The following is a 20,818-nucleotide window of genomic DNA, read 5'->3' as shown; positions in this document are numbered from 1 at the left end:
GAAGAACTGGAGTCCAAGTTCAGGCTTCCAGGCCAGTCCCTGTTACTACCCACTGCAAGACTGGGGCGGCCCCGAGGCTCTAACTATTCTCTCCACTCCTGGTTCCTCCCCCTAAAGCCCTGTCCTGTGCCCCCGGCGGGCAGGGAGGGTGCCTGGGGACACTCCATGGTTTTGCACACTACATTTGTTAGAAGTTGAAGGAGAAACTATCTTATCTCACCTGATAATCTCTTATTTATGGGTTTGTTCCTCTTGATGTTAATGAGACTTTCTATCCCGCTTGCTGGGACAGTGTCACCACAATGCTGTGCCTGCCTCCACCCAGGTAGCAGAGCTGCCCGCAGCGGGTCAGCGTGAACAGAAGGAGAGCCGCGGCTGGGGTCTGCACGCCCCAGGGCTGGGCTTGCGGAGCTCACTCCCAGGTGGTGGTGCGTGGGGTCCCGGGCACCCTGGGAGCCAGGCCCCTTCGTCCAGCGCCCAGGGGCGGGATTTCAGCCACGCCCTAGCCTCCCTGGTCGGCTTCTCCCACAGGCCCTCCTTCCTTGCTGAGGCGGGTGGGCTGTCGGAGAGGCGCCCGCTGGAGCCAGGCTGCCCTGGTGTGTGCCTTGCCTCTGTGACTTCATAATCCTAAATTTCTTGATGAGTAAAAGGAAGAAGTTTTTTCATGGCTGGAGCATTGGTCGAGCACTGGTAAATGCTTAACATGTAGCATCCCAGGAATTCCCGCAACTAGTGCCGCAGATGTATCTTCTTGACGAAAAAGCGGAGTCATACACGCATTCAGGTGTTCACTTTCCTTCCATAACACGTTTTTTAAAAGTATGTTATGATTGTGTATTATATCTCAGCAGTTGAAGATCAGAACCTCAGGATTAGAAAGGCTATGGCATTTACGCTGAGTGGGGTCCTGGAGGTAAGGGGCAGCGGGGCTGCTGGGAGGGCCGCACCTGGGCGGCTGCGGGAAGGACCCTCACCGAGGCCGGGAGCCGCGGGACACGCCAGCCTGGCACCTGCTCTTGGATGTGCAATGCTGCCTTCACTACTGCCCATTGCCCACAGCTGCTTTTAGGCTGCGGGGCACACAGCCGGGCATGCTGACCATCGGGCTCGGACACAGAACGTCTGCTGACCGACCCAGACGACAGTGTGAACCCCTCTGCATGGCTCAACGTGGTGGCCCAGGAGCCAGCATTTGAACATGTGAGTTCTGAATGACAAAGGTTTGCCTAACAGACAGGGTCACTAAGAGGACTCATGAGATAGGAGTCTCTCCTTCAAAAGCGTTTACACTTGGGCCAGGGATCGAGGGAGCAGGATGGTCACCGCAGCACTGCTTCCCACCAGGGAGCGTGGGCGGCAACCTGAAAATCCACCCGTGACGGATGTGGCTGGGGACAAGCAGGGCACCCACACAACAGCCAGCACACCGGCTCTGCAGAGGATGGGGGGCCCGTGCGCACGGAGCCGGCACAGCGGCCACGCCTCCATGCAGCTCTTAGCCCTTAGCCGGTGTCGCTGCATCTGCTCCCCCACATGCCCTTTACCTCAGGCACACCACTGTCTCACGTGCTGCGGAGAAGGGAAGAAACTGGCCGCGGTACATTGTCTTTAAGTGAAGATACATCCTTGTTTCAGGGATTTTAAGTTAAATATATATATATTCTTGAATAGATGAAATCTGTTTGTTTATATGTTTATGTAATAATATGTGTATTTCCAGAAATGCACAGAACAGCAGCCTGGACCGCACACACCACAGGACATGTACATGCTCTCCAGGAACCCAACTGGAACTGAGGTGTGGAGGGACTGAAGAGGAACTTTCACTTTTTTTGTTTGTTTGTTTATGCTACTCTTTTTTTTTTTTTCAAATCTTTATTTTTGGATGTAAAATGTATTACAGATGTTCCACATTTTTCCCCCATTGACCCCCTCCTCCCCACTCCCAGCCCCCTCCCACCTTTTCCCACACTATTGTCTGTGTCCATTGGTTATGCATATAAGTTCTTTGGTTTATTTCTTCCCACCCCCCCAACCCCTTTCCCTTTGAGGTTTGTCAGTCTAGCAATGAATTGGTGCTTCTTAATCCCTTCACCTTTTTCACCCATTCCCCCAACCCCCTCCCAACTGGCAACCAACAAAATGTTCTCTGTATCTATGAGAATGTTTCTGTTCTACCTGTTCATTTTGTTTGTAGATTCCATTGTTGATACATATGTATTCATTGCCATTTTGTTTGTTCATACATTTTATCTTTTTCTTCAAAAAGACCCTTCATCATTTCATATAATAATGGTTTGGTAGTGATGAACTCCTTTAACTTTTTCTTGTCTGGGAAAGTTTTTATATGTCCATCAATTCTAAATGACAGCTTTGCAGGATAGAGTAATTTTGGTTGTAGGTTCTTGGTTTTCATCACTCTGAATATTTCTTGCCACTCCCTTCTGGCCTGCAAAGTTTCTTTTGAGAAATCAGCTGACAGTCTAATGGGTACTCCCTTATAGGTAACTAGCTGCCTTTCTCTTGCTGCTTTTAAGATTCTCTCTTTGTCTTGAACCTTTTGCATTTTGATGATGATGTGTCTTGGTGTGGGCCTCTTGGGGTTCATCTTGTTTGGGACTCTCTGTGCTTCCTGGACTTGTATGTCTGTTTCCTTCACCAAGTTAGGAAAGTTTTCTGCCATTATTGTTTCAAACAGGTTTTCGATTTCTTGTTCTCTCTCTTCTTCTTCTGGCACCCCCAAGATGCGAATGTTGGCACGCTTGAAGTTGTCCCAGAGGCTCCTTACACTATCCTCATTTTTTTTGGATTCTTTTTTCTTTTTGCTGTTCTGATTGGGGATTTTTTCTTCCTTATATTCCAAATCGATGGTTTGCTCCTTGGATTTACATACTCTATTATTGAAGCTGTGTAAATTATTCTTTTTTTCAGTTAATGCCTCCTTCATTTCTGACTGTGCATCCATCATTTCTGACTGGTCCTTTTTTATGCTCTTGAGGCCCTCCCTAAGTTCACTGAGGTTCTCACTAAGTTCATTGAGCATCCTTATAAGCAGTAGTTTGAACTCAGTATCTGTTAGGTTGCTTATCTCCCTTTCGCTTAGTTCTTTTATTGGGGTTTTGTTTTGTTCTTTCATTTGGGACCTGTTTCTTTGTATCCTCATTTTGGCTGCCTCCCTGTGTTTGTTTCTGTGTATTACTTAATGAGATGTATGGGGCTCGCTGAGACCAGATGCTGCTCGTTTGAAAGAATTTAGGAAAAACCTGAAGCAGGATCCAAGACCGGCCAATCCTATGGTTAAGCAAGTGGCAACAGCTTGGGTGGGCTTGAAAGTTGGGCGGGGCGGGGTGGGGCCTCAGGGAGTCAGCAGGGCGGGGCTACCAGTGTGAGCCAGGTTGCTGGAGTCCCAGATATGGCGGCTGTCTGCCGCCCCCAGGGAAGGGCTCACCAAAGGAACAAAGGCCTCTTACAGCACGTTTGTCCCCGAGGAAGCCCCCTCTCCAGCCCTCGCTCCAGTGCCAAACAGCTCAGTTCTTCCCTGTATGTCTCTGGCTCCTCGAGCTGCCTCCCCTCCGAGCTTAGAGGGAGAGAGTCCGGTAAGTCCGTGCGCGGGCCCTTTAAGGAGCTGCCTGGGGCTCCAGCCAGGTCAGCTTCCCTGAGCCTCAGTTTCCACTGGTTTTTCCAACCAGAAGTGATGGGGATTCTCTTCCTGGCACTGGAACCCTGAGCGGGGCACCTGGTGTGGGACGGGGACCCCTCAGTCCTCAGGAAGGACCTTCCCAGCCACGGGAGCCTCCTGATTTTTATCCGCCACACTTGGGTGTGGGACCAGCCCGTCTCGCCGCTGCCGCCGCCGCCTGTCCTACAGTCTGGATGTAGCTGCTTTTTTTTTTAATTCCGTAGTTGTACGACTTCCATTCGGCTTGATTTCAGGCGGTTTTAAATGATGGTTGTTCTGTAGTTTAGTTGTAACTTTGATGTGGTTGTGGGAGAACATGATACCACGGTTACCTACGCCGCCATCTTGACCGGAAGTCTATGAACTTTCACTTTTTTATTTTTATGCCCTAAATTTTAAAAATTTTGAACATGTGTTACGTAATTTTAAAAAATTTATTTGAAAAAAATTTTTTTCTTTACTGACTTTAAAGAGAAAGGAAGGGAGGGGGAGAGAGAGACAGAAACATCAATGAGAGAGAACATTGACTGGCCGCCTCCCGCACGCCCCCCACTGGGGATCGGGCCCACAACCTGGGCATGTGCCCTGACCAGGAATTGAAACAGTGACTTCTTGGTGCGGGGTCGATGTTCAACCACTGAGTCACACTGGCCGGGCTAAAAGAATATTTTTATAATTTTGTTGTTGTTGTGGTATGTGCCCCTAGCGGAAACCGAACCCGGGACTCTCTGGTCCGCAGGCCGACTCTCAACCACTGAGTCAGACTGGCCAGGCTAAAAAATATATATATTTTTATAAAAGAAAATATTTTTATAAAAAAATACTTTTAATAAAAAAATTGTTTAATTAGATAATACCTGTAAGGTGACTCTGGCGAGTATCTGGCGGAAAACAGGAAAACAGCCAGGTTCATGGTCTTCTCTTCTCCCCCGTCAGCCACCAAGAAACCTTTTGATGAAGAGAGAAAAACTGGAAACATTTTCTAAACAAAAAGTGTGTCGTGAATTTAAAGTGTCATTGCTGCCTATGAAGGGTTTCTGGTGACAGAAATTTGGTCGATTTCCTAAGTCTCATTTTTTGTTGTGCTGCATGGCCAATTCCTCTGTTAATTACAGACTGTTGTGGGTTCTACAAATGTCACACCATGTGACAAGGTTTTGGGTCCTAAGTGTCCATGAAGAGCACAGTGATCAGGATTTTTCCAGGTGCCTTTACTGCACACAGAACATTTAGCAATGAGTGACTTATTAGCCATAACCACAGGAAATACTTTCTTAATATCATTTCCATTTTCCTTCATACCCACTCTTCATGCTGCTCAAGGAGAAGGGGATGGGCCTGCTCAGAGTAGCAAGTAACCTCTGACTCGTCTGCAAAGTGGAAATTCCCACCTGATCAACTGCAGGCATGTTTACACAAGATGCATTTTTGTGTTCCTTTACCGTTTTGAAAAACAAACTGGCAACTGGCTATGACATAATGTAAGTAAAAAGACGTTTATACATAGGAAAGGGACATCTAGCTGAAGAAATTGGGGTCACCGATTTCAAAGCTGTGGGAGACCAAAGGATCACTCAGTCTAGCCCACATCTTCTGCAGGAACACTGGACTACAGTCTTCCCAGCTGGCACACCTTTGGGATCTCAAGGACTCTGTTTCCTGGAACCATGGGAGGATGGTGCACCAGTGACCTCGGTGGCGTAAGCCTTGGGTGTCCAGAAAACAAAGAGCTAATATAGTCCACAGGGCCCAGCAGTACCCCCAGGAAACCAACACTGTTGATTGCTTTATCAGTTAGAAAGGCATTTAGCTGCGTGGAATATAACACTTAAATAATAATGGATAAATGAAAAAGACAATTATGTGTTTTAACTAAAAATCCAGAAAAAAACAACTCCATGGATACTCCAGTGATCCAAGGATGTAATTAAGGAGATGGGTTATTTTCATCCTTCTACTTCACCTTTACCAGCTGGTTGGCCTTTCGTACCTAGGATTCTTGCCTCGTGTTTGCCAAATGGCTACCAAAGCTCTGAGAAATATGTCCTCACATAATCAAGTCTAAAGACATGAATCAGAGAGGTGACTAAGGAGGAAAGAGAGCTTTTTTTATGTCATTATACTTTATCAGAGAACCCAGAAGACTTCCCCTTATATATAAATGTCTAGAAGTAGATCACATGCCTTCCTAGCTGCAAGGGAAGCTGAAAAGTGTAGTTTCTTGTTTAGCCTTTGTAGTAGGAAATGAGCAAAGGTGAAGAAGTATTGAAAATGAGGTGGAAGAGGGCATAGAAGGAATAAGTGATGATGAAAAAATTAAATTTAATTAAATTTAAAAATAGATAAATAAAAGTATTGAAAATGACTCCTGGCTTAGCTAATTAAGTGTTTAACATAGTTACAGCTGTGCTAGCACCTATTAATTTCTCATTCCTTGGCCCTTTCCTGTTCCAAGGGATGAACCATGATTGGACTAAAAAATTCAGTTTATCTCACCAGGACAGAACAGGAATGGATGTGGTTCTAGCCAATGAGATATGAGGGGATATCTCTGAGAAGTCTGGGAGCTTTGAGGAGACTTAACTCACATCTTAGGAAGGGATATGCCCTATTCCCCTCTGCTGGAATTTGAACACTTTGGTCTGGGGTTCTGGTACTTGGATATACTGCAGCCCTATTAAGCCATGAAAGATAAGTGTGAAGACAAAACCCAACACATTAAAAACTGAGTACTGGAAAGACAAAAAGAGCATGTATCTATCATAACTCTGGAAATATTTACTTTCATTGTTATGTTTGATTGTTATCTTTGGTTTGCTTAAAACAACAACAACAGATCCTGGGCCAGAGGGCTATTGTGTCCCTTGTTAGAGGACACAATATCAGAGATACATGTGAAGGACAGAGAGTGAAGGGTGGAAGGAGGAGGAGCCCATATGAGAAAGCATGACCCAGTTGGTGACCGCTAAGCATGACTCTAAAAAGCCATGTAGACCGCATCTCAGGAAAGTGCATCTAGGGGAGAGCAGGGGTAATTTACCCACCAACTCTTATCTCTCATGGATGAAAGGTTTGCTTATGGTGTGTCAATGTCCTCAGATGTCTGGGTTTTGCATGCATGGCTTTCAGCTTAGATTCCACAATATCCAACAACTTGGCATGAATGGGAAAACCTTGGAAAAATAGATGAGAAAGGATGCCACTTGAGGTGCAGGGATGAGCTGAAGTATAGTCAGATTACATCTAATTCTGATGAACACTCAGTAGTGAATAGGAGTCAGGTGTTACAGTGTCTGATATAGTCCACCCCCTGCACCAATGAGATCCTCCCTTATTTTGTTGTTTTAATTTTTTATTAATTTATTTTTCTTACAGATGTTTCTCCTTTTTTTCCCCCATTGACACCCTCCTCCCCTCCCCCCACCCCATACCCGGCTTTGTTGTCCATGTCCATCGGTTATGCGTACATGCATATAAGTTCTGTGGTTTATCTCTTCCCCCCAACGCCCTCTTCTGAGGATTGTCAATCTGTACCCTACTTCCATGTCTCTGGGTCTACCCTATTACTCAGACTGTTATGTTCATTATATTCCACAAATAAGTGAGATCATGTGATATTTGTCTTTCTCTGCTTGGCTTGTTTTGCTTAGGATAATACTTTCCAGGTCCTTCCATTTCATCTCAAAGAATAAGAGATCTTTCTTTCTTACAGCTGCATAGTACTCTTGTGTATATGTACCACAGCTTTTTTATCAATCTGTCTACTGATGGATATTTGGGCTGTTTCCAGATCTTAGCTATTATAAATAGTGCTGCTATAAAAATGGGGGTACATATATTCTTTCTGATTGGTGTTTCAGGCTTCATAGGGTATATTCTTAGAAGTGGGATCACTGGATCAAATGGCAATTCAATTTTTAATTTTTTGAGGTAATACCATATTGTTTTCCATAGTGGCTGCACCAGTCTGCATTCCCACCAGCAGTGTACTAGAGTCCCCTTTTCTCCACACCCTCGTCAACACTTGCTGTTGGATGATTTGTTGATGGCAGCCATTCTGACAGGTGTGAGGTAATACCTGATTGTTGTTTTAATTTGCACCTTTCTGATTAGTGATGTTAAGCATTTCTTCATATGTCTCTTGGCCATTTGTATGTCCTGTTTGGAGAGGTATCTATTCAGCTCCTCTGCCCATTTTTTAATTGGGTTCTTTGTCTTCCTTTTGTTTAGTTGTATGAGTCTCTATATATTTTAGAAATTAACCCCTTATCTGATGCATCATTGGCAATGATGTTCTCCCATACAGTGGGTTGTCCTTCCATTTTGATGATTGTTTCTTTTGCTGTTCAGAAGCTTTTTAGTTTGATGTAGTCCATGTGTTCATTTTCTCCTTTGTTTCTGTTGCCTTAGGTGACATATCAGTGAAAATTCTGCTGCATATGATGTCCAAAATTTTGTTGCCTACATTTTCTTCTAGGATTTTTATGGATTCACGGGTCACATTTAAGTCTTTTATCCATTTTGAGTTTATTCTTTTGTATGGTGTAAGTTGATGGTCTAGTTTCATTTTTTTTTGCATGTAGCTGTCCAATATTCCCAACACCATTTATGGAATAGGCTGTCTTTACTCCATTTTATGCTCTTGCCTCCTTGATGGCAGCCATTCTGACAGGTATGAGGTAATACCTCATTGTTCTTTTAATTTGCACCTTTCTGATGATTAGTAATGTTCAAATATTAATTGAGCATAATGTCTTGGGTCCATTTCTGGGTTCTCTGTTCTGTTCCACTGGTCTATATGCCTGTTCTTGTGCTAGTACCAGGATGTTTTGATTACAGTAGCTTTGTAGTATAATCTGATATCCGGTACTGTGATCCCACCTACTTTCTCTTTTTTTTTTCAAGATTGCTGTGGCTGAGATCCTCTCTTGACCTCCGCTTTTGAAAATAAGATGCCCTTACTTCTTCCCTGAGAGAAAAGGCATAAGTCTTATTAGTCAGAGTCCCCTTCCAGGTAGTAGCTAGCTAAACTCTCTACAAAGATTCAAGGCAAGAGGGTTTGTGAAACTATGATATCTGTGGTTGCAGCTGGCTTTGAGCTCACAATTCATATCCATCATCTTCATCCTCCACTACCTTGCTAGATTTCTCCTAGCCCTCACTGCCTTGCCCTTTCTGGTCCATGATTCCTGGCACTTCCAGTTTTCTATTATCATGGGGCATGGAAGCACCCAAAGATGCCCCAGTGAACTTCCCTTCCTCATTGTGTAGTTGCATTTCTAGTTCTTCATGTACTCAGAATCAGTCAATGCCACCAGCTCTATCACTCCCTTCTCTGATTGCTGGCTCACTGACATGAGAAGCCCAATGCACTGGTGGGATCAGACTGGCACAGAAGAAGAATCCAATTTATTACCATGTGATTGAAGCCATTTTTAATTGAGTTTGGTTTTCCTTTTTCTGGTAGTTTAAAGCATCCTCACTAATATATAAGAAGAAGTGACATCTAAGGTTGAGATCCAAAAGAATAGTAACAATTTTAAAAGGCAAAGATGATGGGCAAGTGTGTTTCAGACAAATCACATATAAAAGTCTGTAGGAGAATAATAATGCAAAACATTTGTGGAGCTTAAAATGGTTGAAAAAGCTGTGGGTGCATTTACACAATGGAATACTATGCAGCTGTAAAAAAGAAGGCTCTCCTACCCTTGCAGACAGCATGGAGGGACCTGAAGATTATTATGCTAAGTGAAATAAGCCAGTCAGATAAAGACAAATATCACATGATGTCACTTACATGTGGAATCTAATGAACAAAATAAATTGATGAATAAAATAGAACCAGAAGCATAGAAACATGAAACAGACTGATGAAACTCAGAGGGAAGAGTGGTGAGTGGGGTGTGAGAAGATATTAATTAAAGAACTTATGTGCATATGTGCATAGCCCATGGACACAGACAATAGGGTGGTGAAGGCCTGAGGTGGGGTGGGAACCAGGCAGAGGGGTTCAAAGGAAGAAAAAAGAGAGACATCTGTAACAGTCTCAACAATAAAGATAATTTATTTTTTAAAAAGGTTCAGTTTGGCAGAAAGATTATTGTAATAGTCACTTGTTAAAACTTCTTGTGTGATGTTGGAAACAGGAAAGGAGAGGTTAGTGCCTTTGAGAAACCATCATGAAGAGAAACTGGGTATCACTGATGAGATAGCCAAGGTGACCTTGCTTTTGAGGATTGAGGAGCGTTGGTTCATATCTATAACTGCATCTTCTGCTGCTGCATCAGCCTTCCCCAAGATTCTCTAAACGTTGAGGCTCATGTCCATGTCTCCAACTCTAATTTCTCTCATTGTTAGGTGTCTTCCCCTCTGTGGCTGGTCTTCTTTCTTCTTTGCATCAGCCAAAATAAGCGACAAAGCTGCCTTGCTTTCTCTCTGCAAAATGCCGGTCAACCACTGCAGCTGGATGAAGTCAATATTCAGTTAATATTTGGGGTAAAAGGGTGAGAGGTAATAAAAGGTGTTAAGTCATAGCACAGCCAATAGCTTAAGAAGACAGTCTCATTGTAAGGTCCCTGTGCCAGACCTACCAGAGTATAAGGGACTTCTCACTGGCCAACCTCATTCTTCATGGCCTTTCAGATAGCCATGCTATTATCCTTCAAATCCAAGGACCTCCTCACATCCTAGCCACTCATCTTACCCAGAAGCTCCGAAATTCCTTCTGTAGTGTTATTACAGAGATATTCAGTTTTTCATGGATGTCCTAATCCTTCCAGACTCTGAGGACCATCTTCCCACAACCAAAATTGTTCATCAAAGTAGTTCTGTTAAACAAATGCAGCCCTTTCCTCAAATCTCAACTCTTCATCTGAGAATTGTTTTCTTCACACTTGGTTTGAGAGAGAAGGAAAACCTGGGAGTGGGAAGAAGTCAATCAGGAGACATTTCTCAGAGGAGATAGTCATTTTGAACTCTCTAAGATGACGTTGCAGTTAGCTAGAGAAAGAGGTGAAGAGAACATTGCATCACGAGAGTGGGGAATGACCATCTCTTCTCCCACTTCTCTGTCCCCTGGAGCATCTTTAACCTTAATCAAAGGTTTGAGCCAGTGGATGGAGGAGGAAACCCTGTGGACCCTATCTGAAGGCCACCAGTCCAGAGGCCAGCAGACGCTGACTCTAATGAGCACACGGGTAAGTTCCTTCAAGTTGTGCATGGGCTCACTCCAGGACGGCAACACAGTGAGATGTACTCAACACTCATTTCAACTTCCAGCCAGCCTTCCCACAGTGCAAGTGTATGCACCTTGGAGCCAGGCTACTTACATTCAAATACTGGCTCAAACACTTGGTAGCCAGAGGATCTTGGACTGTCACTGAATCTCTCTGTATCTAGGTTTCCTCATCTGTAAACTTGGGATAATTATAGCACAGGGTTTTATAAAGATTAAATAAGTCATATCTATGTTACTGCTTAGAACATAGTTCTGACACAAGCTAAGCCCTTATTAAATATTAGCTCTTAATGCAAATTCTTAACTCAGTTAATGACAAATAATTCAAAAGCATGTATGGAACAACAAGAGAACCCGAATAGTCACAGCAATCTTGAGAAAGAACAAAGTTGGAGGAATCACCCTACCTGATGTCAAACTATACTACTGGATTATTTGTTCTAGTTATGTGAAATGCAGATTGGTATTTTGATGGGAATTGTGAATTTATAGATTTCTTTGGATAGTATGGACATTTTAATTATGTTAATTCTTCCAATCCATGAACATGGTATATGTTTCCACGTTTTTATATCTTCCTCTATTTTTTTTTCAATACCCTATAGTTTTCTGAGAATAAGTCTTTTACCTGTTTGGTTAAGTTTATTTAAAGGTATCTTAATTTTTTGTTGCAATGGTAAATAGGATTTTTTTTAGTTTTTCTTTCTTGAGTGTTCATTATTGGTGTATAAGAATGCAATTGATTTCTTGATTCAAATTTGTATCCTGATACTTTGCCAAATTCATTTATTAAATCTAGTAGTTTTTGTTTGTTTGATTGTTTTGTTTTTTAATCTTTACCCTAGGATATATTTTTTTCATTTATTTTCAGACTGAGTGAGAGAAAGAGAGAGTGAGAGAAACATCAACGTGAGAGAGACACATCGATTGGTTCTTTCCTGCATGACCCTGACCAGGGCCAGGGACATAACCAAAGCTGAGGTACATACCCTTGACCAGAATCAAACCTGTGACTCTTTGGTTTATGAGCCAACACTCTAACTGCTGAGCCAAACCACCAAGGGCTAAATCTAGTAGTTTTTTCATGGAGTCTTTAGGGTTTTCTATGTACAATATTATGTCATCTGCAAATAATAGCAGTTCCTCCTTTCTACTTTGGATCCCTTTTATTTTTTTCTTCTCTGATTACTGTAGCTAAGACTTCCAGTACTATGCTGAATAAAAGCAGCAAAAGTGGACATCTCTGTCCTTTTCCCATTCTAAAGAAAATGCTTTTAGGTTTTGCCCATTGAGTATGATGTTGGCTGTAGGTTTTTCATGTATGGCCTTTAGCACATTGAGATATAATCTCTTAATCCCCACTTTGCTGAGCGTTTTTATCAGAAATGGGTGCTGCATTTTGTCAAATGCTTTTTCAGCATCTATTGATATGATCATATGATTTTTATCTTTCATTTTATTTATGTGGTTTATCACATTTATTGATTTGCAAATGTTGTACCAGCCTTGCATCCTTGGGATGAATCCCACTTGGTTATGGTGAATAATTTTTTTAGTGTATTGCTGGATCAGATATGCCTAATATTTTGTTGAGGAGTTTGACATCTATGTTCATCAGGAATATTGACCTGTAGTTTTCTTTCTTTGTAGTGTCTTTATCTGGTTTTGGAATTAGGATTATGCTGGTCTCATAAAAAAAAAAAAAAAAGAAGCTTAGAAGGCTTCCTTCCTCTTGAACTTTTAGGAACAGCTTGAGAATAGGTGTTAGTTCTTTGAAAATTTGGTAAAACTCCCAGGCTTTTGTTTGCTGGTAGTTTATTGATTACATCTTCAATTTTCTTAGTTGTTATTGTTCTGTTCTGGTTTCTGACTCTTTCAAGTTGAGTTTTCAAAAACTGTATGATTCTAGGATTTGTCCATTTCACCTAAGTTGTCCAATTTATTGGCATATAATTGTTCATAGTATTTTCTAACAGTCCTTTGTATTTCTGTGGTGTCAGTTGTTATTTCTTTTCTTTCATTTCTGATTTTGTTTATTTGGGTCTCTCTCTTTGTTTCTTGGTGAGTCTGACTAAAGGTTCCTCAATCTTGTTTATCTTTTCAAAAAACCAGTTCTTGGTTTCATTGATCTTTTTGTTTGTTTGTTTGTTTGTTTTAGTCTCCATGCCATTTATTTCTGCTCTGACCTTTATTATTTTTTTTCTTCTACTTACTCAGGGTTTTTCTTTTGGTTCGCTTTCCAATTCTTTAAGTTGTAGAATTACATAGTCTATTAGAAATTTTTCTTGCTTCTTGAGGTAGGCCTGCAATGCTATAAACTTTCCACTCGGGACTGCTTTCACTGTGTCCTATAGATTTTTTGTTGTTGTGTGTTCATTTTCATTGGTTTCCAGGAAGTTTTTTTTTTTTTTTTTTCCTTGATCTCCTTGGTAATCCATTCATTGTTTAATAACATGCTATTTAACCTCTATGTGTTTGAACATTTTCATTGTAATTTATTTCTGGCTTCATGCCATTGTGGTCTGAGAAGATGTTTTATATGATTTCAGTTTTCTTGAACTTGTAGAGACTTAGTTTGTGTCCTAACTTGTGATCTATCTTTGAGAATGTCCTGTGGGCACTTGAGAAGAATGTATATTCTGCAGTTTGGGGATGTAATTCTCTGTAAATATCAGTTAAATCCATTTGATCTAGTGCATCATTTGGGATCTGTTTCTTTATTCATTTTTAATCTAGAGGATCTATTCAGTGATGTCAGTGGGGTGTTGAAGCCCCTAATATGATTGTAATGCTGTTGATCTTTCCCTCAAAGTCCTCCAGAAGTTTTAAAATATATTTTGGTGCTCCTATATGGTAAGCTTATATGTTTATCAAGGTTATATCATCTTGTTAAATCAATCCCTTTAATATTATGAGTGGCCTTCTTTGTCTCTTATTATGGCCTTTATTTTGAAGTCTATTTTATCAGGTATGACTATTGATACCCAGTTTTTTCATTTCCATTTACTTGGAAAGATTTTTCACTCCTTCTCTGTTTCCTTCTCTATTTTTTCTTCTTGTTGTGGCAGGACTTCCAGTACTATGTTGAATACAAGTGGTGAAAGCAGACATCCTGTCTTGTTTCCAATCTTAAGGGGAATGCTCATAGTTTTTGCCCACTGAGTGTGATGTTGGCTGTGGGTTTGTCATATATGCTTTATATGCTTTTATTGCATTAAGGTATGTTCCCTCTATTCCCACGTTGCTGAGAGATTTTGTCATAAATGGGTTCTGGATGTCATCAACTGTTCTTTCTGTATCTATTAAAATGATCACATGATTTTTATTCTTTACTTTGTTTATGTGGTGTATCACATTAACTGTACCAATCTTGCATCTCAGTAAGAAATCACACTTGATCATGGTATACAATCATTTTAATACATTGCTGGATTCAGTTTGCTAATATTTTGCTGAGGATTTTAGCATCTATATTCATCAGTCATATTGGCTTATAATTTTCTTTTCTTTTTTTCTGCTGTGTCTTTATCTGTTTTGAAATTAGAAAAATTGCTGGCCTCATAAAAAGAGCTGCAAGTCTTTCCTCCTCTTGAAATTTTGAAATAGTGTGACAAGAATAGGTGTTAATTCTTTGAATATTTGGTAAAATTCACCTGTGAAGCCATCCAGTCCAGCACTTTTGTTTTTTTGGAGGAGGTTTTTTGTTTGGTTGTTTTTGTTTTACTACTGCTTTGATTTTATAAGTCTGTTTAGATTATCTGTTTCTTCTTGATTCGGTTTTGAAAAATTGTATGTTTCTAGAAATGTATCAGTTTCTTCCAGATTGTTTAATTTGTTGACACATAGTAGCTTTTATTTTTTCTCATAATTCTTTGAATTTCTGCAACATCAGTTGTTATTTCTTCTCTTTGATTTTTTTTCCCTTCAAAATAGATTTAAATTTATTCAAATTGGAAATATTATGTCTCTCTGCAAAACCACCTCTAAACAAAGTTATATTCTTGACAAATAAAAAATTTTTCTGGGGAAAACTTTTAAAGACAGCAAAAGAAAACTTTACCTTTCTTTAATGTTGATCCATCACACAGTACATAATCAAAAAGTTTCAATATTTGACATGTCCACGAGGTGTCTGGATCATTAATTCCAAAGGAAATGAGGTGGGGGAGAATTTCAATTACCACTATAATTTGAAGTGTACAAAAGTTCCTATCAACCATGTCAGTTAACACTGGTGTAATAGGCAAAGGCAATGACCTCAGGGGAAAGGTTTCATTGAGAGAATAGAAAAACATAAAGAGGACAGGAAATTCCTCTGATTGCATTGCACAAATGAACCACAGCCTTTTAACTCTCTCATCTACTGATGGACACTTGTGCTGCTTCCATAACTTGGCTAATGTAAATGATGTTGCAATGAACATGCATCACTGAACTGATCTGAACATGGGAGTGCTTATATTCATTTGACTTAGTGTTTCAGTTTCTTCAGATAAATTTCCAGAAGTGGAATTGCTACGTCACAAGGCTGTTCCGTTTTCAATTTTCTGATGTAACTTCATACTGCTTTGGCTGCACCGATCTGCATCCCCACCAATAGTTCCCTTTCCTCCACATCCTCACCAATACTTGTTGTTTATTGATTTATTGATGGCAGCCATTCTGACAGTTGTGAGGTGATACCTCATTGTGGTTTTAATTTGCATTTCTCTGATGATTAGTGGTATTGAGCATCTTTTTATATGTCTGTTGGCCATCTGTAAGTCCTCTTTGGAGAGGTGTTTATTCAGGTCTTTTGCCCATTTTTTAATTGGATACTTTGTTTATTTGGGCATTTTTATAAATTTTGGATATTAACTCCTTATTAGATGTATCATTTGAGAATATGTTCTCCCATTTAGTGGGTTGTCTTTTCAATTTGTTGACAGTTTCCTTCCTTTCTTGTGCAAAACCTTAAGTCTGATGTAGTCCCGTTTGTTTATTTTTTTCTTTTGTTTCCCTTGCCCAAGGAGAGATATTGGGGAAAAAATATTGCTACAAGAACTGTCCAAGATTTTACTGCCTATGTTTTCTTCTAGAATTATTATGGTTTCAAGCCTAACATTTAAGTCTTTCATCAATTTTTAGTTTATTCTTGTGTGTGGTGTAAGTTGGTTTCATATCTAGTTTCATATTTTTTTGCATGTGCCTTTCCAATCGTCTCAACATCATTTGTTGAATAGACCTTCTTTACTCCATTAAATGTTCATCTTCCTTTGTCAAATATTAATTGTCATATAGGTATGGGTTCATTTCTGGGCTCTCTATTTTGTCCCATTTATCTGTATGTCTGTTTTAATGTCAATAACATGCTGTTTGATTACTATTACTAAGTATAGTTTGATATCAGGTAGCATGATTTCTCTAACTTTGTTCTTTCTCAATACTGCTGTTGTTATTTGGGGTCATTTGTGGTTCCATGTAATTTTTTAAACATTTTTTCTGGTTCTGTGAAATATGCTATTGGTATCTTTATAGAAATTGCATTGAATCTGTAGACTGCTTTAGGTTGTATGTACATTTTAATGATGTTAATTTTTTCTATCCATGAACATGGTATATGCTTCCACTCATTTGTGTCTTCCTCAATTTCTTTCTTCAGTGTTTTATAATTTTCCAAGTACAAGTCTTTTACATTCTTGGTTAAATTTGTTCCTAGGTATTTTATTATTTGTGAAGCAATTGTGTATGAGATTTTCTTTCTGGTAGTTTATTATTGGTGAATAAAAATGCAACTGATTTCTGGATATTTATTTTGTATCCTGCTAAGTTATAACATAATTTATCAGTTCTAGTAGGTTGTTTTTTGGTAGAATTTTTAGGGTTCTCTAAAAATTATATTATATAATTAAATTATATTATACAATATAATGTCATCTGCAAATAATAATAGTTATACTTTTTTTCCAATTAGGATGCCTTCTATTTCTTCTTCTTGTCTGATTGCTATGACTAGGACTTCTAGTTCTATGTTGAATAAGAGTGGTGAAAGCAGGTATCTCTATCTTGTTTCCAATATTAAGGATAATTTTGTAGTTTTTGCCTATTGAGTATGATGTTGGCTGTAGGTTTGTCATCTATGGCCATTATTCCCACTTTGCTGAGAGGTTTTTTGTTTGTTTTTTTTAATCATAAATGGGTGCTAGATTTCATCAAATGCTTTTTCTGCATCTATTGAGTTTTTTTTCCCCTTCAATTTGTTTGTGATGTATCACATTGATTGTTTTGTGGATACTGTAACCATCTTGCATCCCCAGAATAGATTCCACTTGATCATGGTATATGATCTTTTTCATGTATTGCTGGATTTGGTTTGCTAATATTTTGTTGAGGTTTTTAGCATCTATGTTCATCAGGGATGTTGGCCTATAATTTTCTTTCTTTTTTATATCTTTATCTGATTTTAGAATTGGGATAATGCTAACCTCATAAAATGAGCTTAGGAGTCTTTCCTCTTCTGAAGTTTTTTGGAATAGTTTAAGAAGGATAGATGTTAGTTCTTCTTTCAATATTTGATACAATTCACCTGTAACACCATCCAGTCCAGGGATTTTGTTTGTTGGGAGTTTTGTTTGTTTGTTTTAGTGCTCCAATTTTACTACTTGTAATCTGTTCATTCACATTCTCTGATTTTTCCTGATTTAGTTTTGGAAGGTTGTATGTCTCTAGGAATTTATCCATTTATTCCACATTTTCCAATTTGTTGGCATATAGTTGTTTGAAATATTTTCTTACAATTCTTTGTATATCTTTGGTATCAGTTGTTACTTCTCCTCTTTCATTTCTGATTTTATTTATCTGCGTCCTCTCTCTTTTATGCTTTATGATGATTAAAGCAACTTGCCAGACATTTAACAGTTTGTAAATCTTGTTTATCTTCACTAAGAACCAGGTTTTGTTTTCATCAATTTTTTGGTGTGTATTTTTTTATACTCTATTTCATTTATTTCTGCTCTGGATTTTATTATTTCCTTCATTCTACTCACCCTGGGCTTTGTGTGTTGCTCTTTTTCAAGTTCCTTTAAGTGTAAGGTTAGATGGTTTATTTGAGCTTTTTCTTATGTTTTGTTTGTTTTATTTATTTTTTTATTCTTGTATTGTTTATTATGTTATTTTCCATACAAATATCTGTAAATGTACTTTTTATTTAATTAATGATTTATTTTTGTTACAGATGTTTCTCCTTTTCCCCCTACTGATACCCTCTCCCTCCCTCCCTGCCCTGTCCCAGGCTTTGTTGTCCATGTCCATTGCTCATGCATACATGCATATAAGTTCTGTGGTTTGTCTCCCCCCAACACCCTCTTCTGGGGGTTGTCAGTCTGTACCTCGCTTCCACATCTCTGGGACTACCCCATTCCTCAGATTGTTATGTTCATTATATTCCAAAAATAACTGAGATCATGTGATATTTGTCCTTCTCTGTTTGTCTTGTTTCACTTAGGATAATACTTCCCGGGTTCCTCCATGTCGTCTCAAAGGATAAGAGATCTTTCTTTCTTACAGCTGCATAGTACTCCATTGTATATATGTACCACTGCTTTTTTATCCATTTGTCAACTGATGGACATTTGGGCTGTTTCCAGATCTTAGCTATTGTAAATAGTGTTTCTATGAACATGAGGGTACATATATTCTTTCTGATTGGTGTTTCAGGCTTCTTAGGGCATATTCCTAAAAGTGGGATCACTGAGTCAAATGGAAGCTCAATTTTTAATTTTTTGAGGTAACACCATATTGTTTTCCATAGTGGCTGCACCACTCTGCATTCCCACCAGCAGTGTACTAGAGTCCCCTTTTCTCCACACCTTCTCTAACAATTGTTGTTTGATGATTGGTTGATGGCAGCCATTCTGACAGGTGTGAGGTGATACCTCATTGTTGTTTTAATTTGGATCTCTCTGATGATTAGTGATGTTGAGCATTTCTTGATACATCTCTTAGCCATTTGTATATCCTGTTTGGAGAGGTGTCTATTCAGCTCCTCTGCATATATTTTAATTGGGTTCTTTGTTTTCCTTTTGTTGAGCTGTATGAGCACTCTATATATATTGGAAATTAACCCCTTATCTGATATATCATTGGCAATTATGCTCTCCCATACAGTGAGTTGCCTTTCCATTTTAGTGGTTGTTTCTTTTGCTGTGCAGAGCTTTTGAGTTTGATGTAGTCCCATGTGTTCATTTTCTCCTTTGTTTCTGTTGCCTTAGGTGATGTATCAGTAAAAATTCTGCAGCATATGATGTCAGAAATTTTGTTACCTACATTTTCTTCTAGGATTTTTATGGATTCATGAGTCACATTTAAGTCTTTTATCCATTTTGAATTTATTCTTGTGTATAGTATAAGTTGATGGTCTAGTTTCATTTTTTTTGCATGTAGCTGTCCAATTTTCCCAACACCATTTATTAAAGAGACTGTCTTTACTCCACCGTATGCTCTTGCCCACTTTGTCAAATGTTAATTGAGCATGTTGTCTTGGGTCCATTTCTGGGTTCTCTCGGTTCTCTATTCTGTTCCATTGATCTATCTGCCTGTTCTTGTGCCCGTACCAGGCTGTTTTGATTACAGTTTTTTTTTATTTGTTTCTTTAGATAGGCCTGTAATGCTATGAATTCCCTTCTAGCACTGCTTTCCTTGTGTCCCACAGTTTTGGGGTTGTTGTGTTCTCATTTTCATTTGTTTCAAGGTGTTTTTAAATTTCTTTCTTGATGTCATTGTTAACCCATTCATTGTTTAGTAACATGTTATTTAGTTTTCATGTGTTTGTGTATTTTTTCATTTTCTTTTTGTTATTGACTTCACATTTCATAGCATTATAGTCATAAAAGATGCTTGATATAAATTCAATCTACTAAAATTTATTGAGACTTGTTTTGTGTCGTAACATCTGGTCTATCCTAGAAAATGTTCCATGTGTACTTGAAAAGAATGTATATTTTGCTACTTTGGGGTAAAATGTTTTAAAGATATCAATGAAATCCTTTTGTTGTACTCTGTCATTTAAGAGTGCCATCTCCTTGTTGATTTTCTGTCTGGAAGATCTATCCATTGATGTCAATGAGATGATAAAATTCCCCACAATAACTTTATTACTGTCAGTGTCTCCCTTTATGTCCATCAAGATTTGCTTTACATATTTAGGTGCTTCTATGTTGGGTGCATAAATCTTTACCAGGTGTCTCTTGTTGGATTGATTCTTTTTTTCATTATGTAGTATCCTTCTTTGTCTCTTACTATAACCTTGGTTTTAAAGGCTACTCTGTCAGAAATAAGTATTGCTACCCCAGGGCCCACCCCTTTTCATTTTCATGAAATATCTTTTCCATTCCTTTATTTTTAGACTGTGTGAATCTTTTATTCAGAGGTGGAACTCCTGAAGACAGTATATACATGGGTCTTGTTTCTTACCTATGTATTTTGATTGGAGCATTTAAGCCATTTACATTTAAAGTGATTATTGATAGGTATGTATTTATTGCCATTATATTCTTAACTGTGTTCCTCTGTTGTTTTGTTTGTTTGTTTGTGTTTTCTTCTTCTTCCCCTTCTTAAATCAAGCCCTTTAACATTTTTTATAATATTGATTTGGTGGTAACAATCTCTTTAAGCTTTTTCTTGTCTGAAATTTTCTTTCGATTTTGAATGATAACCTTGCTGGATAAAGTGGCCTCAATTGTAGGCCTTTGTTTTTTATCACTTTGAATATTACATGCCAATCACTTCTGGTCTGAAATGTTTCTGTTGAGAAATCAGCTGACAGTCTTATTGGAACTCCCTTATTTGTAACTGACTGCCTTTCTCTTACAGCTTTTAACATTTTCTCTTTGTCCTTAATTTTGGCATTTTAATTATTATGTGCC

Source organism: Molossus molossus, unplaced genomic scaffold (assembly GCF_014108415.1).
Source record: "Molossus molossus isolate mMolMol1 unplaced genomic scaffold, mMolMol1.p scaffold_m16_p_3, whole genome shotgun sequence".
Lineage (NCBI taxonomy): Eukaryota > Metazoa > Chordata > Mammalia > Chiroptera > Molossidae > Molossus > Molossus molossus.
The sequence above is the reverse complement of the archived record's forward strand: the minus strand, read 5'-3'. Positions refer to the sequence as shown.